The sequence below is a fragment of the Panthera pardus genome, unplaced genomic scaffold (genome assembly GCF_024362965.1).
Source record: "Panthera pardus isolate Hobbes unplaced genomic scaffold, ASM2436296v1 HiC_scaffold_5, whole genome shotgun sequence".
Classification (NCBI taxonomy): domain Eukaryota; kingdom Metazoa; phylum Chordata; class Mammalia; order Carnivora; family Felidae; genus Panthera; species Panthera pardus.
The window spans coordinates 9,452,983-9,470,138 of NW_026526980.1; the positions used below are offsets into that span (position 1 = coordinate 9,452,983).

General features: G+C 42.4%; 1 long non-coding RNA gene across 2 annotated transcripts in view; it reads left to right on the forward strand.

Moving 5' to 3' along the window:
- LOC109278381 (uncharacterized) overlaps positions 1 to 17,156 on the forward strand; it is a 250,607-nt gene that overhangs the window by 232,884 nt on the left and 567 nt on the right. The gene's annotated exons all lie outside the window — the stretch shown is intronic.

Genomic DNA, 17,156 nt, shown 5'->3' on the forward strand with positions numbered 1-17,156 from the left:
TGCTCTTTTCAGACTTTTTCTTGTGGTTAACTTCTAGTTTCATAGAGTTGTGGTCAGAAAATAGACATGGTGATTTTGATCTTCTTGAATTTGTTGAGGTTTATTTTGTAGGCTAATATGTGATCTGTTCTGGAGAATTTTCTGTGTGCACTTGAAAAGAATATGTATTCTGCTGTGTTAGAATGGACTGATCAAAATATATCTATTAAATCCTTCTGTTCCAGTGTGTCATTCAAAGTCATTGTGTCCTTGTTGATGTTCTGTTTAGATGATCTATTGAAGTGTGTAGGGTGTTAAAGTCCCCTACTATTATTGTATTATTATCAATTAGTTCCTTTGTGTTTGTTGCTAACTGTTTTGTGTATTTGGGGCTTCTATGTTGGGGGCATAAGTATTTACAATTTTTATGTCTTCTTGTTGGATTGTCTCCTTTATTATTACATATTGTTTTTCTTTGCTGTTAGAGTCTTTGTTTTAAAGTCTACTTTGTCTGATACAAATATTGCTACTCTGGGTTTCTTTTGACATCCATTTGCATGATAGATGTTTCTCTATCCCCTCACTTCCAATATGCAGATGTCTTTAGGTCTAAAGTGAGTCTCTTGTAGGCTGCATATAGATGGGTCTTGTTTTTTCAGCCATTCTTTAAGATTGAGTCCATTTAAAGAAACAAAAGTAGTGAGCAGATTAGCATAAGAGTGGTTCATGGAGATGACAGTCTTTCTAAGAGTTCCTATAATGACTAATGGTAGAAAGCCGCTTGTCCCTACTGTAGCCACAGGCGTTGCTGAAACACAGAGAAAGTCCATAAATCAAAGCCTGGAAGAAAAAAATCCCTGAAGTAATGTCCCAGCTGGGGCTGGTAGGGGCAACTTAGGGATCTGGGGCTGAGACTCTATAGTCTTGAGCCAATGTCACCAAGCTGACCCTCTCCAGGAGTGGGTCCTACCTTGGCAATTCCTCCCTTTTCAGCGTTCGGCTTCAGAACCTCACTCTTTCTTCTCCCAAAAGGGGCTAAGAGCTTATCAGCTACAACAAAACCTTGCTTTTTCTTAAACCTTCCCACCAGACAGCTCCAGGATGCTGCCTCTGGTGGTTCATTGCTACTCACCTTTTCACAGATTTTCCCAGAAGCACATGGGGAAGGAGCTTAATGAGACGGGTGGGTTCCAATGTCAGCTTCATCATTGAGCAGTCGCTAGTCTCCAGACAGCTTTCATGACCTCCGCAGATCTCAGTCTTTTCATCTCCAAAATGGGACTAACCATAGCTGGTGGTGACAGTCAAGCGGGAAATCACCTGTACCATAAGCTTCTGGCACCAAGTAAGCACTCAATAAACGATACCTATTATTAGCTTCCCCCAAGGCAGAGAAATGTAAATGTGCACTTGCCAAGTGTTCTGGGAGTATAGCCAAAATCACCCCATCTCAGATGAAAATTCTTCCCAGCCTTAAGTGTGGGATACTACTCTGTAATATATCCATGTTAGTTTTAATGTAAGACTAATGCTTTAAATTATTATCAAGGACAATTAGTGCTCCAAGAAAGTATCCTCTGCCATGAGCCCTCATTCCCCTGAATATAAACAGTCTGAGCTTTGAGAGGCATGCAGAGATTCCCTTTAACTTAATGCTTCTCAACAAAGAGTGATTTTGCCCACAGGGTACTTTTAGCAAAGTCTGGAGACATTTTTGGTCACAATTTGGGGGCAGGGTGTGAATACTACTGACATCGAGTGGGTGGAGACCACACAAACATTGAATGTCTTCCAAACATCTTACAAAGCCAGGATGGTACCCCACAACAAAAAAGTATCTGGTCCCAAATGTCAATAGTGCAGGTGTTCATGCCCCAAGGGCATCCAGAAGGCATTGTTGAAGCAAGACTGGCTGGTTTGTTCTCATTCTTCCCTCCTGCCTCCAATCCCTTGTTCATCCTATCTCTATTATTGTGGCCCTAGGTGTGGAATAATGGAATGTAGCTATTATTGGCAAACTATTTTGAGAAACCCTACTTTAAAATGGCAATGGGGGGTGGGGAGCATTATCACAACAGAAGGTATTTATACTGCCTTGTTTGCCATATCTCTTTAGACCAAACCAGTGACTAAGTGCCCACCAGACACCAAATGCTATCCTGGGTCCACACTGGCCCAATGGTGCTCTGGAGTGACAGAATTCTCTCTCAGGAGATAGCTGTCGTGATCGGAGCCAGAGTTCAGCAAAACCAGGGAGAGGACAGCTGGGCTCTTCCCACCTTCTCTGCCTGTACTCATCTCCCTGTTCTGGGCACTTCTAGCTCTTTTCCTTACTCCCAGGCAAGTTCATATTCTCAACCATCTAGCTAAGATATTGCCTGCTGTGTAAGTCAGTATACTCTGAAGAAACAGAACCAATGGGATATGCCTATATATCTGGAAGGAGATTTACTATAGGGAATTGGCTTCCATGATTATGGAGGCTGGTGAGTCCAGTGTGGGATAGCTTGCTGGAGTCCCAGGAAAGTGTGTGGCCCAGTTCTAGTCCAAAGGCAGTCTGCTGGAGGCCCAACTTTTTGTTCTATTCGGGCCTTCAACTGATTGGATGAGGCCCACCCACATTATGGAGGGTAAGCTGTTTACTCAAAGTTCACCAATTTAAATGTTAATCTCATACAAAAGCACCCTCCAAGTTGACAAATAAGATTAACCACCCCACCTGCTAACTAGGGTGGTGGGGTAAATCATGGGACTCTGACCTTACCCTGACATATGATTATCATGTGTTCCCATCTCAAGCTAACATTGTACGAATGTTGCTGCTACCACTGATGTTATTATTGGTGGTGGAGAAGGGGATGCTAGAAGGAAGAATAGGAGCTCACTTTTTTGGGTCAGCCTGAGGTTTGTTCTGCTGAGCAACATGCTATTTTCTAGAGTAGGGATTGGCAAACTTCAGCCTGATTCCTATTTTTGTGAATAAGGCTTATTGGAACACAGCCATTCGCTTACAAATTGTCTGTATCTGCTTTCATGCTACAATGGCAGCATTGAGTATTAATACAGGGATGGTATGGCCCATAAATATTTACTATCTGGTCCTTTACAGAGAAAGTTTGCCAAAACCATTTTTAAAGGCATGGACTCTATAGTCAAGCTCTCTGGCTTTCATTCCCCACTCCTCTACCTACTGGTTGTGTGATTTGAGCAAGTTACTTAAGCTCTCTGTGCCTCAGTCTCCTCTTCTGTGTACTGGGAATAAAAATAGCATAGTCTTAGATATATACTTGTAAAGTGCTAGTAATGGGGCCCATCTAAATAAGTGCTCCACTGGCTGTTGTATGTAAGTCAATTTGACAATAAATTATAGTAAATAAATAAATAAATAATAAATAAATAAATAAATAAGTGCTCCACAGATGTTGGCTGTCAGTATTATGCTTAGCAGGTATTTGCTTTCCTGAAGGTATGTGAAGGTTGACAGGACCAATTTGGCTGGAGAAGCTATTGGGAAATATTTTTTGAAGGTGGTGGTCAGCAAGAAGAAAGGAATATCAGGAGAGGATTAGTAGGAAGTTTGACATGCAGAAGACAGTGTCAGCCTCTCCTCTCTCTCCCAAGACAATTGCGCTAAATCTGTCACTCATCAGTGCTTTTAAGGGCATATGGGTTGAACGTATATATTACCGTGCTGTTTCCAAGGTGGGCACCAGGTGAGAACAAGAACAGCTCCCAGAAGCTGGTGGCACAGTTTTGTGTGTCCAGCCCCTCCTAGGGACAGATGCAGTCTGCTGGGGTCTCTGGACATGGGTAATTCCTGAAGATCCAAGGGGATATGTTTCTAGCAGTGGAATGTGAGACACCACTACAGGCAGTAGAGAGGAGACTCGGGGAGTACTGAGCCTAACCAGTGCTCACACAGCAAGCATCTACTTTTCCTGATATGGCTGGCCCTAGGCATAAGAAAGTCACCATCACTGTGGCCATTGTAAGCCAGAATTGCAAGTAGCTGACCATGAGTAAAATGGGGTTGGCAGATACATTTTATTTAGCCTAAGCAATGTTTTTAAAAACTGAGCCAGGTTTTAGAAATCTAGGGACTTTGCACACACACATGTGTGCATACACACACACACACACACACACACACACTTACACACGATGTCAATGTCTTCCTTCTCTTGAAACATTAGGAAATGCAACAAGAGCCCCCTTCCCAGATGACAGCAGTTGATGCATATTGGGTATCCTGTGCACTTTGACCCACCCACAGTCCCCACTACTCCCTTTTGTGTTACATCAGGCCCTGTAACTCACTCCTGGTACCTGCTTGACCTCTGTAGGCATGAGTTTTCAAGTTCTATGTTACATGTTTGCTGTAAGGGCCAGGAGAGGGAGAGAGGGTATTTTTTTAAGAGCACAATCTGTAACTGATGAATTCTTTCTTAATAAAGTTCATTTCTGACTAAAATAAAGTTCCTATAGATTCTGGAGTCATGGGAAAGTGGGGCTGAAGCAGTCCCTCACTTTACACATGGGGAAACCAAGATTTAAAGAAATTAATTATTTTATTCAAAGGACTAATGTCCAAGCCCTTTAACTCCTGGTGTATTTGTGTGTGTGTGTGTGTGTGTGTGTGTGTGTGTGTGTGTGTAAGTGTGTAAGAGAGAGGTGGGGAGAGGAAAGGGGAGGGGGAGAAGAGGGAGAGAGGGACATTTGCAGAGAGATAAGAAAGTTATATTGACAAGGGCTGTATAGCAAACCTCTTCTCTTCTGATACAACATTTTTGTTAGTCTGAAAATAGAAATTCCCCCCCCCCCACCATCACCCCTGGAATTATTAAAAAGGAAGTGTCTATTCTTCCCTTCACCTGATCCATTCCTCCTCTCCTAGAATGGAGAAATAATCGTATCTGCTTGGCAAGATTGGGAAGATAGGATCTGAAGGTGAGTTAGCTCATCCCGTTGGGCTTTCTTTTGGGGCACTGGCCTTTTCCCCGGCCAACAGTGACTTATGTAGAATCAGTGTGCCTGGGTCAGGGCTCGGGGCTGGCCTGTGGAGACAGGAGCAGATGTCCACCTCTCTCTGTCTCTACGCCTGGGGCCCAGGACTGTTCTCTTGCAGCCAGTGCTCCTCTTTAGTGGATCCAAGGATCCAGGCTCAGGAGCAGAGACCAGGGAACCACATTGTGGTCGTAGGTCCAAGCCATACCTCCCAGCCCATTGTTACCAATAATAAAGCTAATATGTTAGCCAGCAATTTATTTCTGTGCCTACTTCTCAATTTGTTCATAGTGCAAAGGGAAAAAGGTGGTATTTCTAAATAGCACCTGATAGAGATCTCAAAAGGGACAACAGCCAAACTTCTCTGTGGGTTCATCCAGATCAAGGAACAGGAGCAGTTCAGATGACCTTCAGCAGCAAGGTCAGTGTCTGCTTTGGGTGTATACCACATCCCACATCCTAACTCATTTGCGTTTATCAGTGGTTGTTACCGCAGGCAGTTAGTCATGGGTGAATTACGCCTCTGTGCACAGGGAATTGTAACCAGTTTACCCCATAGACAGAGAGGATGACACTCTGTGTGATGCATACTATGGTTGACCAGTTGGCCGGCTGTTCTGCTTTTATTGTTCTCCATCAAGTTTTTTTCCCTATTTTATTAATTTCTACAAAGAGAGGGAAGAAACGGTGAGTGGTTTGGCAAGCCAGGTAAGAAACCAAGATCCCTGTACATCAGTCACTTCCCAACACTAACCTCTTCAGTTCCCAAGATCATCAGAAACCGTTAGATCTGTTTAACAACAGGGGTTTTTGAGATAGCCCCATTCCTTCCAATGCCAAGGCTAATGGGTTCATGGGATTCGAGATTTCTTGGTGCCTGCCAGTCCTTTGTGTTGAAAAGATATCTTTATTTTTTTAAGTTTATTTATTTATTTTGAGAGAGATAGAGAGTGCATGAGTGGGGAAGGGGCAGAGAGAGAGGGAGAGAGAGAATTCCAAGCAGGCTCCACACTGTCAGAGCAGAGCCTGACATGGGACTTGAACTCAGGAACTGTGAGATCATGACCTGAGCTGAAATCAAGAGTCAGATGCTTAGCCAACTGAGCCACCCAGGTGCCCCAAAAAGGTATCTTTAAAATACATCAACTCAAAAATTCATATGAACGAATGTATCCTAGGGTAACTGCTTACCCTAGTGTAAGCATGGGGTGCCTCTTAATTGCCACTGGTAGTGTAACCATTGACTTCATCCAGAATGTCCCCACCTTCTGCATGGAAAATTTATTTGCCCATCTTGCTCTTACTTCCTTTCTGCAACTTAAGCCATTTAGAGAGGCACTATCTCATTTACACAGACAACCACACATTGTATGATTTGTTTATGTAAAACGTCCAGGAAAGGTAACTCCTTAGAGATAAAATGTAGATTCATGGTTGCCAGGAGCTAGAAGTGAGAACAGGGATTAACTATAAATGGGCACGTGGCATAATATCATTGGAGTGACAAAAATATGCTAAGAGTAGACTATGTTGATGGTCACACAACCTGATAAATTTGCTAAACATTGTTACAGTGGGTAAATGTTATGGTGGAAAATTTATACCTCCATAGAGTTGTTGATGAAAAAAAAAAAAAAGAAGAAGAAGAAAGTGAGGTAGACACTGTGGCAGTTGTGTCTTGCTCACATTCCCAAGACTTTTAGTTTTCATACAGGCTCACTGACTCCACCTCCAATCCTAGAACTCCTTGCCTGGGGCTTTCTCTGGCCATCAGAGCCCACTGTGCCCACATGTGTGGCAGACTGCGGGTACCAGGGAACTCATGTCCCTTGAGAACAGCCCTTGACCACTAACTGCTAGGAATTGGAGTACAAATACCCCAGCTCTCTTGCCTTGTGGGCACATCTTACATGGCATCTCCCAAAGTTCTCCAAGTGGGATTGAACTCCAGTTTCTCATCTTGGTCACTTGCTTGAAGAGATCATTTTATAGGCTTCTTTTACTTCCCCCATCCTGCCTCAATTTCCTACTCTTTCCTTCTGGTGTTTTCTGGGGTCCCCAATGAAATATATTATTACTTCCACTTACATCTTTGTCTCGGGGTCTACTTTTAGGGTAACCCACTGGAGAGGATGTATTGGAAATTGTTAAGAACTAAGAGTTGATTAAACAATTTAAATTGAAGTTAAGCAGTGACCTTGGAGTCTGATTTCCTGGGTTAGAGTCTGAGCCCTACCTTCCTTGCTACTTATGTGACTCTGCCTAAGTTCCTTGGCCCTAAAGTCTCCTATGTCTCATCTGTCAAGTCAGGGTAACCATAGTGTCTATGTGATAGGGACACTGTGGGGTTGCCATGCAGTAGTGCAGCTGGAGCTCTTCACAGAGGAATTGGCACGTAGTAACTGTGTAATAAGATGTAATTATATGTGATTTTATGGGGTGATGACTGGTCCATTAAATAATCACAGACATTTGAACCTGAAAAAAAAAAAAAGGATTGGTTGGATTTCCTGAGGCTTATTCATAGAGTGTTGCCTCTGTAGCCAAGATCATAAAGCTTTGGCCTTGTTGCTTGGGTAACACGAGTACCACCGTCACCAAATGACACTGGCCACTCTGGGGTTGAGCAGAAAGTGGAACAGATGATGCCTTATTGTGTCTTGATGAACAAACTGGATTGAATACTTCTCCAGAGGGACCCATTTAACTAAAGTGATTATCAAAAATTAGTAGAATTAGTTTTACGACCTTCTAAAAAGAAGCGGACATGATCACATTTTATTTGATTCCATGTTAAGCCAGGGTTGCTCATCGGATAGATAAGCAATCTTGCTGTGATTGATTGTAGACTTTAGAAGTCGTTTTCCTTGCCTTAGCCTAGATCCTCATCTGTAAGAAGGAAATAGCAATGCTTGCCTCAGAAGGATATCTTGGAGATTATATGACTCATTTTATGTAAAGAGAACTGGACAAGGTCTAGCTTGTAGCAGGTGGGCAGCATTCACTCTTCTTTTTTTTTTTTTTTTTTTTTTTGAACTCCTCTGTTAATGCTTCTCCAGTGATGCTAACTTGGATAGGGATTTGGTTCCTTCAACCTGTAGGAAATAGAGCATGTGCCAGAGCTTAAGTGACCCTCACTAAACTGGCAGAAATAATCCAGCATACATGGCAAATGCATGGCACATACACCGCCATTTCCCCTTCTACAACAATAGCAGACATTACTAATCGATCATCGCTCTTTTCATTTGAGTTTGGATACAGTCCCAGAATCTTTCCCAGCAGAGCACTCTATGCCACTACTACCAACTGATCAAATTTGGCATGCAAGATGAAAGTTATTTGCCAACTTCCAGTGTCAGCTTAAAAATAATGGAGTTTAGCACAAATTCTGGAACTCAATAAATACTTAATAAGTGGACAACTAAGAGTAAATAAATGCAAGGAGATTATTTAATACTGCCATCGCCTATGTCCTTACTAGCAAACCTGCTCAGAGATCAAGCCCAAATTACTCAGAGTTCCCCCACCTATATTGTGCATCTTTCCTTAGTGACAGAAAGTTTTGGAGAATACCTGGAATACTCATAATTATAGTCCCAAAGGAACATCCTCGGAAAATCTATATATTGGTATGATCTTATCTTGGGATATTAAATCTCCCTGTTACAGCATTTCTGTCCAGCGCTGGCTCCACAGAAACTTCCCAGAAGTCTAAGTTGTCTGAAGAGCTATTCTGGCAACGAAGGAGAAATCCTTAATTGGTAGAACACAGTCAACTATTTTCTGACCAGGAGGCACATCTCAAAACTGTAGGTCAGGAGGCTGTGACTGAGCTGTAACGCAGAAGCTGATGGCGATCTCCTTAGGAAATTGGTTTTAGCCATAGGAGTGATGGCTCTTTTAAAACAAAAAGACCAGCATTGGACATCAAGTCTGCAATTCCTAACATCCCATGCTATTATAGTCACTGCAAGACTGATTCATGGTCCGATGTTTGCTTTTTTCTATTATAAATGTAAAAGTATTCACTATATTTGTATAATTATGAAAATTAAACACATTATAAATGCAAAAAAAATCTGAAAGAGGAAAACAAATTCATCTGTAGATTTGCCACTCAAAGATAGCCAGTATTAAAATCTGGGGTATTTCCGGGGTGCCTGGGTGGCTCAGTGGGTTGAGCGTGGAACTCCTGATTTCTGCTCAGGTCATGATTTCATGGTTCATGGGATCGAGGCCCACATTGGGCTCTAGAGTGACACCATAAAGTCTGCTTGGGATTCTCTCTCTCTCTCTTCCCCTGCCTTCTAAATAAATATACTTTAAAAAATAAAATATGGGGTATTTCCATCTTGTCATATTTCAACACATATTTAAGCATAATTATGCTTGTGTATTACACACAAATATTATATACAAACCTTTATGTCCTGAAGGTTTTTTAAAATTTTAACTATGGGGATGCCTCAATCAGTTAAGCATCTGACTTCAGCTCAGGTCATGATCTCCTGATTCGTGAGCTGTCAGCACAGAGCCTGACATGGGGCTCGAACCACAAACCATGAGATCATGACCTGAGCCGAAGTCGGACACTTAACCGACTGAGCCACCCAGGTGCCCCAGAGCTGCCATGTTTAATCACTGTGCTGTGCCTCAGCTAAGGGAACGCATGCTCAAAATCGTGAGTGATGGCAGAGTACTGATCTCCCATTCAGCTTTCTGACAGTTGACCTATGTGAAGCGGCATATCCCAATTCTAGAAACAAGGAATCTGTACTTTATACCCTTGATGAAGTAGGATACCCTATGTTCTGCAGTTAATAAACAAATGCGGGCTTAGTGGCCTGAATATTTTTAATGGATTTATTGAGATATAACTTACATACTGTAAAAATTCACCTGTTTTGGTATGTTTACACTTCTGCAACGATTACCACAATCTAATTTTAGAGCATTTCCATCAGCCCCCAAAGAAATTATGTAACCCATTAGCCATTACTTCCCATATCCCTCTGCCCCCAGCCTCTGGAAATCACTAAGTGTCTTTCTGTCTCAATAGATTGGCTTATTCTGGACATTTCTTATAAATGAAATCATACAGTATATGGCCTTTTGTGTATGGTTTCTTTCTTGAGCGTGTTTTTGGGACTCATCCATGTGATAGCATAAATCGGTACTTAATTCCTCTATCTTGTGAAATAGCTGTTCAATGTGCCACGAATGTTTTCACCATCCTAGACACCTTTCTCTCTCATTCCTTCCCATTTTATAAGACTCAGTGTGTTCAAAACTGGCTTCCCCTTTCTCAAGTCAAGTGCTGCTAACCTTCTTCTCTTCCTGTTCTACTTCATTCTAGTTCATTTCTCTGTCTCCTCTGAAATTTTCAGTGTTTTGTTTTATTTATATTCAGGACCCTATCCCATCTGGAATTTCCTTGTACTTGATCTAAGATAAGAGCTCAACATTATTTTCTTCCAATGGAAATTTAGTTAAACCACATTACCCTATTGGATTCAAATATCACCTTTGTTATATATTTGAGTTCTCTGTAAGAGGTCTAGGTGAGCTATTTTTTTCTATTCCTAAGCCAGAAATACCACATTTATATGGTATTTGACTTCATGGTATATTCAGAATATCAGTGAAGGCAAGTATGTCCCTGCCATTTATTTATTGGCTATTTTAGAGCATTTCCTTTTCCGTTTGTTCAATCCAGTCTCCTCCTTTCCCTTCCCTTAGCACTGAGAGCAAACTGTTGATATTCTAATCGATACTGGGGATTTTAGTTAATTTTATTAATTTGGGGAAGGCTTGTGTTTTATTTATTTAAATGAATAAATTTATAATAAACTTATTTAAATAAGTTGTTTACATGGTTCTCACTCAAGAACATAGTATTTATTTTCACTTTTATAGATCTTGTTTTATGAAATTCAGTCACATTTTGAAGATCATTTTAAAAATGGTTTTCTTCATATAAGTCCTGAATCTTTTCTTCTTAAGTGGTTTTCTAAGTTATTTCATAGTTGGTGCTGTTGTGACTGGGATATTTTATCCATCCAATTTCTCCTCGTATCTGTTTCAGAGTCATTATTGTTAGTATGTAGAAAAGCTACTAAGATTGTGTAATTTTATTGTTTCCAGTCACTTCACAAATGCTCTCCTTGATTCTACCAGGATTATTGTTTTGCTCTTTTATTTTTCACTAGAGTCAGTTAGTTTTTCTTAGTGCATAGAGCAAGCCATCAGGAAGAAGAGTGTAGGCTCTTCTTTTCCAATACTTACCTGGTTATTTTATTTTCTTGTCTAGATACATTTTCAGAACTTCTGAAATTATTTAAACATTTTAATTGTTGCCATTTTAAAGTGTATATATTTTTGTCCAATGGCCTTCATTATATTTAGGTAACTTCTTCCTTTTAATGTTTTAATAAGATGGTGACTTATCAGGAATGACTGCCAAATTTAATCAAATGGCTTCTCAGCTTCACCTTTAATTTTTTTTTTATGTTTATTTATTTCTGAGACAGAGAGAGACAGAGCACAAGTGGAGGAGTGGCAGAGAGAGAGGGAGACACAGAATCCGAAGCAGGCTCCAGGCTCTGAGCTGTCTGCACAGAGCCTGACACAGGCCTCGAACTCACAAACCGTGAGATCATGACCTGAGCTGAAGTCAGTCGCTCAACCGACTGAGCCATGCAGGCGCCCCATCAGCTTCACCTTTAATATATTGATGTGATTAATGGATTATGTTGATACCTTCCCTGGTTCCTACCTGCCTTGAATTCCTGGAATAAACTCTTCCTGGTCATAACACTTTACTCCTTTGATGCTAGTACCTTATTCAAAGGATTTGTCTTTATTCATAAGTAATATTTACTTATAGTTTTCTTGGCTGGTACTATCTTTATCAACTGTGTTTTAAAAGAATTGAAAAGCTTCTCATTACATTCTATGGAAGAGGTTACCTACCCTGGCTACACTTGAGAACCATCTGGATATTTATACCTGGCACAACACAGACAAATTGGAGAGGAATATCTGGGGGTAAGGCTTGGACAGCATTAGTTTAAAAAAAAAATTACCTGGTGATTTTGTCATTCAGTCAAGTCTGAAAACCCGTGTGTATGATTAGGAATTGTTTAAATAACATTAGAGCAATCTAGTTTTTTTGTTTTTGTTTTTTTTTTTTTAACGTAAGGTTAATATAGAACTCAGCAATGATACTCTCTGATCTGGGGGTCTTTTTAATGCTGTATGTTCCATATCTTTGGTAACTGGTTTCTTCAAATTTGTCAACTTCTCTTGTGTCATTTTAAATATTTTTTCAATAAGCCATTTTATCTCAGTTATCAAATGTGTTGTCATAGAATTGCATATGATATTGTCTTCCATTTCTCTTCTGTTCTGTAACTTTGGTTAAGTGTTTTTTTTTTTAATTTGTTTAATATTTATTCATTTTTGAGAGACAGAGAGAGACATGACCAGGGGAGGGGCAGAGAGAGAGGAAAAGAGTGTGAGCAGGGGAGGGGCAGAGAGAGAGAAAGACACAGAATCTGAAGCAGGCTCCAGGCTCTGAGCTGTCGGCACAGAGCCTAATGCGGGGCTCAAACCCACAAGCTGTGAGATCATGACCTGAGCTGAAGTCGGATGCTTAACCGGCTGAGCCACCCAGGTGCCCCCCCCCCTCTTTTTTTAAAATAAAGTTTATTTATTTATTTTGAGAGAGAGAGAGAATGCCTGTGTGCCTGCAAACAGGTGAGGGGCAGAGACAGAGGGAGGGAGAGAATCCTGAGCAGGCTCTGTGCCATCAGTGCAGAGCCCAATGAGGGGCTTGATCTCACAAACCGTGAGAGCATGACCTGAGCCAAAATCGAGAATCGGACACTTAGCTGACTTAGCCAACCGGGGGCCCAAGTCCTCTTTTTGATAGAACCGTATTTTCTATTTTCTTTAATCAGACATGGCCAGGGGGTTAATCAACAGAGTGACTCAATGTTTGTGTACATTACAAAATGATCACAATTAGTCTAGTTAACACCTGTCCCCATACATAGTTGCAAAATTTTGTTTCCTTGTGATGAGAACTTGTAAGATCTATTTTTTAAAGCAAGTGTCATATATACAATACAGTATTATTAACTATAGTCACCGTGCTATCCATCACATCCCCATGACTTACTTATTTTATAGCTGGAAGTTTGTACCTTTGACCCCCTTCACCCAATCTGTTTTTTTTTTTAAGTGTATTTATTTATTTTGAGAGAGACAAGAGACAGAGACAGCACGATGGGGGAGGGGCAGAGAGAGAGAGAGAGAGAGAGGGAGACGGAGAATCCCAAGGAGGCTCCACTGCCAGCACAGAGCCTGACACGGGGCTCGGACCCACGAAAGTGCGAGATCATGACTTGAGCTGACACCAGGAGTTGGACGCTTAACAGACTGAGTCACCCAGGCGCCCCCAATCTGGTATTTTTAAAAATGAGCTTTTGAGTTTATTTTCCTCTCTGCTACATATGCTTTCTATTCCATTACTTCCAGCTTCTATCATTATTAGTTTTCTGTTCAGAATTTCTTTTAGTTTATTTTGTTCTCATTCTAACCTCCTGGGGTTTATAACCATTTCCCTTGTTGTTTTATTAGTCATTCTTTATAATGAAGGCACTGAAGTCTATTAATTTTCCTCTGACTACAGCTTTTGTTATATTCCATAGATTCTATTACAACGTGTTCTCTTAGTTATTGCTGTAAAAAAGATTGAATTTTTGTTGTCTAGAATTATGCTTCTCAATTTTTAAGTTAGAAAAATAGGTATTTCTAACATTATTGGATTATTATCGGAGAGAATTTGGCTTGAGAAAAATCTCTTTTATTTGTTGAGGCTTTCTTATGTCCACTGTGTATGGCAGATTCCATGGATTTTAGGAAATATATTTATTTTCTGTTAAGGTAAGCATGTTTCTGTATATATCTACTAAATTGAGTTTGTAGGTTGCACAATACAATTTCTCCATGCGTTTACTTATTTTTACTTCTATTTATCTGCTTGATAGGGAAAACAAGTGTATTGATTTCTTCAGATATACATGTATTTATTTTCTCAAGTTCCTATTGTTTTTCTAATGGTGTTCGGTTTTGTACTGAATGCTTGGCATTGCTCTAAGTGTTTTTGTTAGTTTGTTTGTTTAAGTAGGGTTCACATCCAGTGTGGAGCCCATTGAAGGGCTTGAACTCACCACCCTGGGATCAAGACCTGAGCTGAGATCAAGAGCTGGATGCTTGGGGCGCCTGGCTAGCTCGGTGGATTGAGCATCCCATTTGGCTCAGGTCATGATCTCACGTTCATGGGTTAAGCCCTGCGTCAGGCTCTGTGCTGACAGCTCGGAGCCTAGAGCCTGCTTCGGATTCTGTGTCTCCCCCTCTCTATGCCCCTTCCCTGCTCATGCTCTGTCTCTCTCTGTCTCTCAAAAAATAAAATAAAAAGTTAAAAAAAATTTTTTTGAGTCAGACGCTTAACTGGCTGAGCCACCCAAGCGCCCTGCTCCAAGTGCTTGGTACCATGAGCATTATGACCATCCTACGAGAAGGGTGAGATGTCCTCCCAGAAGGAGCAGGGATGGGAAAAAATTTGCCAAATCCCCAGAGTTAAGAAGTAGATTCAAACCAGGGCGCTTTGTATCCAGAGGCTCGTTCTCAACTGTCACCCTGCGTCTGACACGTAGGGCATGACCGACTTTCCTCTCCTGCAAATGGCCCCCCGTTACATGGCTAGTGTGGGTTCCCTCTCTTCTTAGGGACTCTCTTTCTGGAGCTACAATCAGTGGCTCCCATGGGAGGGCCAGACTCAAGCCAGGATAATGATCACCCTTTGCTGAGATGTTTCTGGACTATGACTAAGAAAATGATTCATTCACTGATCCAGCAAAATTTAATTAAACACCTACTATGTGCCAGGTACTTAGTGCTGGGGATAGGGCAGTGAACAAAACAGACAAAACCTACCCTCATGGAGCGTGTGATCTAGTCGGGGGGTGGGGAGGGAGACAGACATCAAACCTAAAACTATGATCAGTGATTTATTTATGAAAGGTAAGAAGTGCCACAGAAAACAACAGCACCAAGTACCAGGCAATCAGGGGTGCTGGCTCGGGCAGTGCAGTTTCATTGGGATGGTCAGGAAAGGCTTAGCTGAGAAGGGGTCCTTTGTGCAGAAGCTTGGCCAAGGTCAGGGGCAGGGTGAGGCATGCAGGTACCCCGGGGGAAGAGCCCTGCATACAGAAGGAAGAGCCAGGGCATTGCAGTGACGTGGGCCTGCCTGGTGTGTCCCAGACCAGAAGGGAGTCGGGCAGGGGAGTAGGTCAGGAGGTGAGAGGTATGCAGAGCTTCCGAGCAGCTTCAGAGTGTGTGAATCTGGTGGGCAGGGAGCACAGGCCTGATTTAGGGCAAACGGGAGACCCTAAGTTAATAGTTTTGCAGCCATGCTGGGAAGGGAACAGAAACTTGGGGAGGTTGCTGGAGAGGGAAGTGGGGCCAAGAGAGGGCTATTTGTGTTTGTTTATGTTTTAATGTTTATTTATTTTTGTGAGAGAGAGAGAGTAGGGGAGGGGCAGAGAGAGAGGGAGACACAGAATCCGAAGCGGGCTCCAGGCTCTGAGCTGTCAGCACAGAGCCTGAGGTGGGGCTCAACCTCACAGACTGTGAGATCATGATGGGAGCCGAAGTCAGACGCTCAACCGACTGAGCCACCCAGGCGCCCCTATTTGTGTTTGTTTTTAACCAGAGAAGTAGCAGTAAGTTTGGATGGTGGAGGGAACAACGAGTTGGATGGAGTTGGAGCCATCCATACGTGGGGTGCGGCCCCCGGGCAAGTGCAGGAGGGGCCCTCCGGCAGGAGCCAGGGTGGTTTGTCCATCAGCACTCACTCAGCACTCCAAGCAGAGGAGTAGGGAAATGAGGCCCAGGCAAGGGCGAAAAGGAGAGGAGGCCCAGGAAGTGGAGGGCATCCGAACATATGCCTAAGGCCCAGAGGGTGTGTGGACTAGCAGAATGTGCGGTGGTAGGGCAGCATCGAGGGTCCACTTGCGGCCCACGGTCGTGGAGGGCGATTCTGTCCCTTTATGGTGGCTGTGGCATGTGACCCTCAGGAGCTGTGGCAACTGTGTTTCTTATACGTGGAGAGCATTGCTCTGCCATGAGAATCACTCAAGTGCTTGGAGAGAAGCAGAGGCAGGGGCTGAAGCACCTGGCTTGCATGTTGGGGTCTCTGGGTCCAGCTCTTCCCAAGGCTTATCTCCATCCCTGGCCTTCGTTTAGGTAAATGGTTCAATGTCACCACACACCTCAGCATACCGGATATGGAAACAGAAACCCACCCTGAGTGGCTTCGATCAGTGGGAGGTTCCCTCTCAGGTTTGAAAAGCAGTTCAAGGGTGGGCCACATACAGCAGATCAGAAAGTATCAGGGACCTAGGCTGCTTCTGTCTTGCTAGCGCATCGTCTCTAGCACTGGCTTCTATCCTCATGGACACAAGCTGGCTGCTGGAGTTCCAGCTATCCTTCCTGCATTCCAGACAGAAAGGGCACTCATCCCACCCAATTTAGCACCCTCTCCCAAAGGATTTCTTGGAAGCTTCACAATGATGTTTACTGCTCTTTCTTAGATCATCCTTAACGACTAGGAAAGCTGGGAACCATTGCTTTGTTTGGGCACACCGTCACCCTAAATAAATCAAGATTCTTGGTCAAGGAAGAAGGGAACAAGGGATATTTCATAGGCAGTCTGCAGACTCCAGCATATTTGATTATGCTTTCAATAAACTACCTTTTCCCTTAAGTCTTTTTGGAGTGGATTCCTGAGGTCTACAAGCAAAAAGATATTCGGAAGACAAGACGCTGAGTAATCCCAGTAGCTAAAATATGGGTTGAGATGGTGCACAACAGAGTCTGCAAACAAGATGGGGACGATGAGTTTGTGAGGACGAGGCTGAACCTACCAATGCAGGGATACGGGGCGAGGTGGAAACTTCAGTCACATGGAAAGCCTTCGACAGGGCTGAGGGTAGATTAATAAAATAAAAGGATATTTGGACCAACGATACTTGTGATTTAATGCAGCAGCTCCTCCCAAGCCTTTTTTTTTTTTTTTTGGTAAGATGGTATCTTTTTAATTT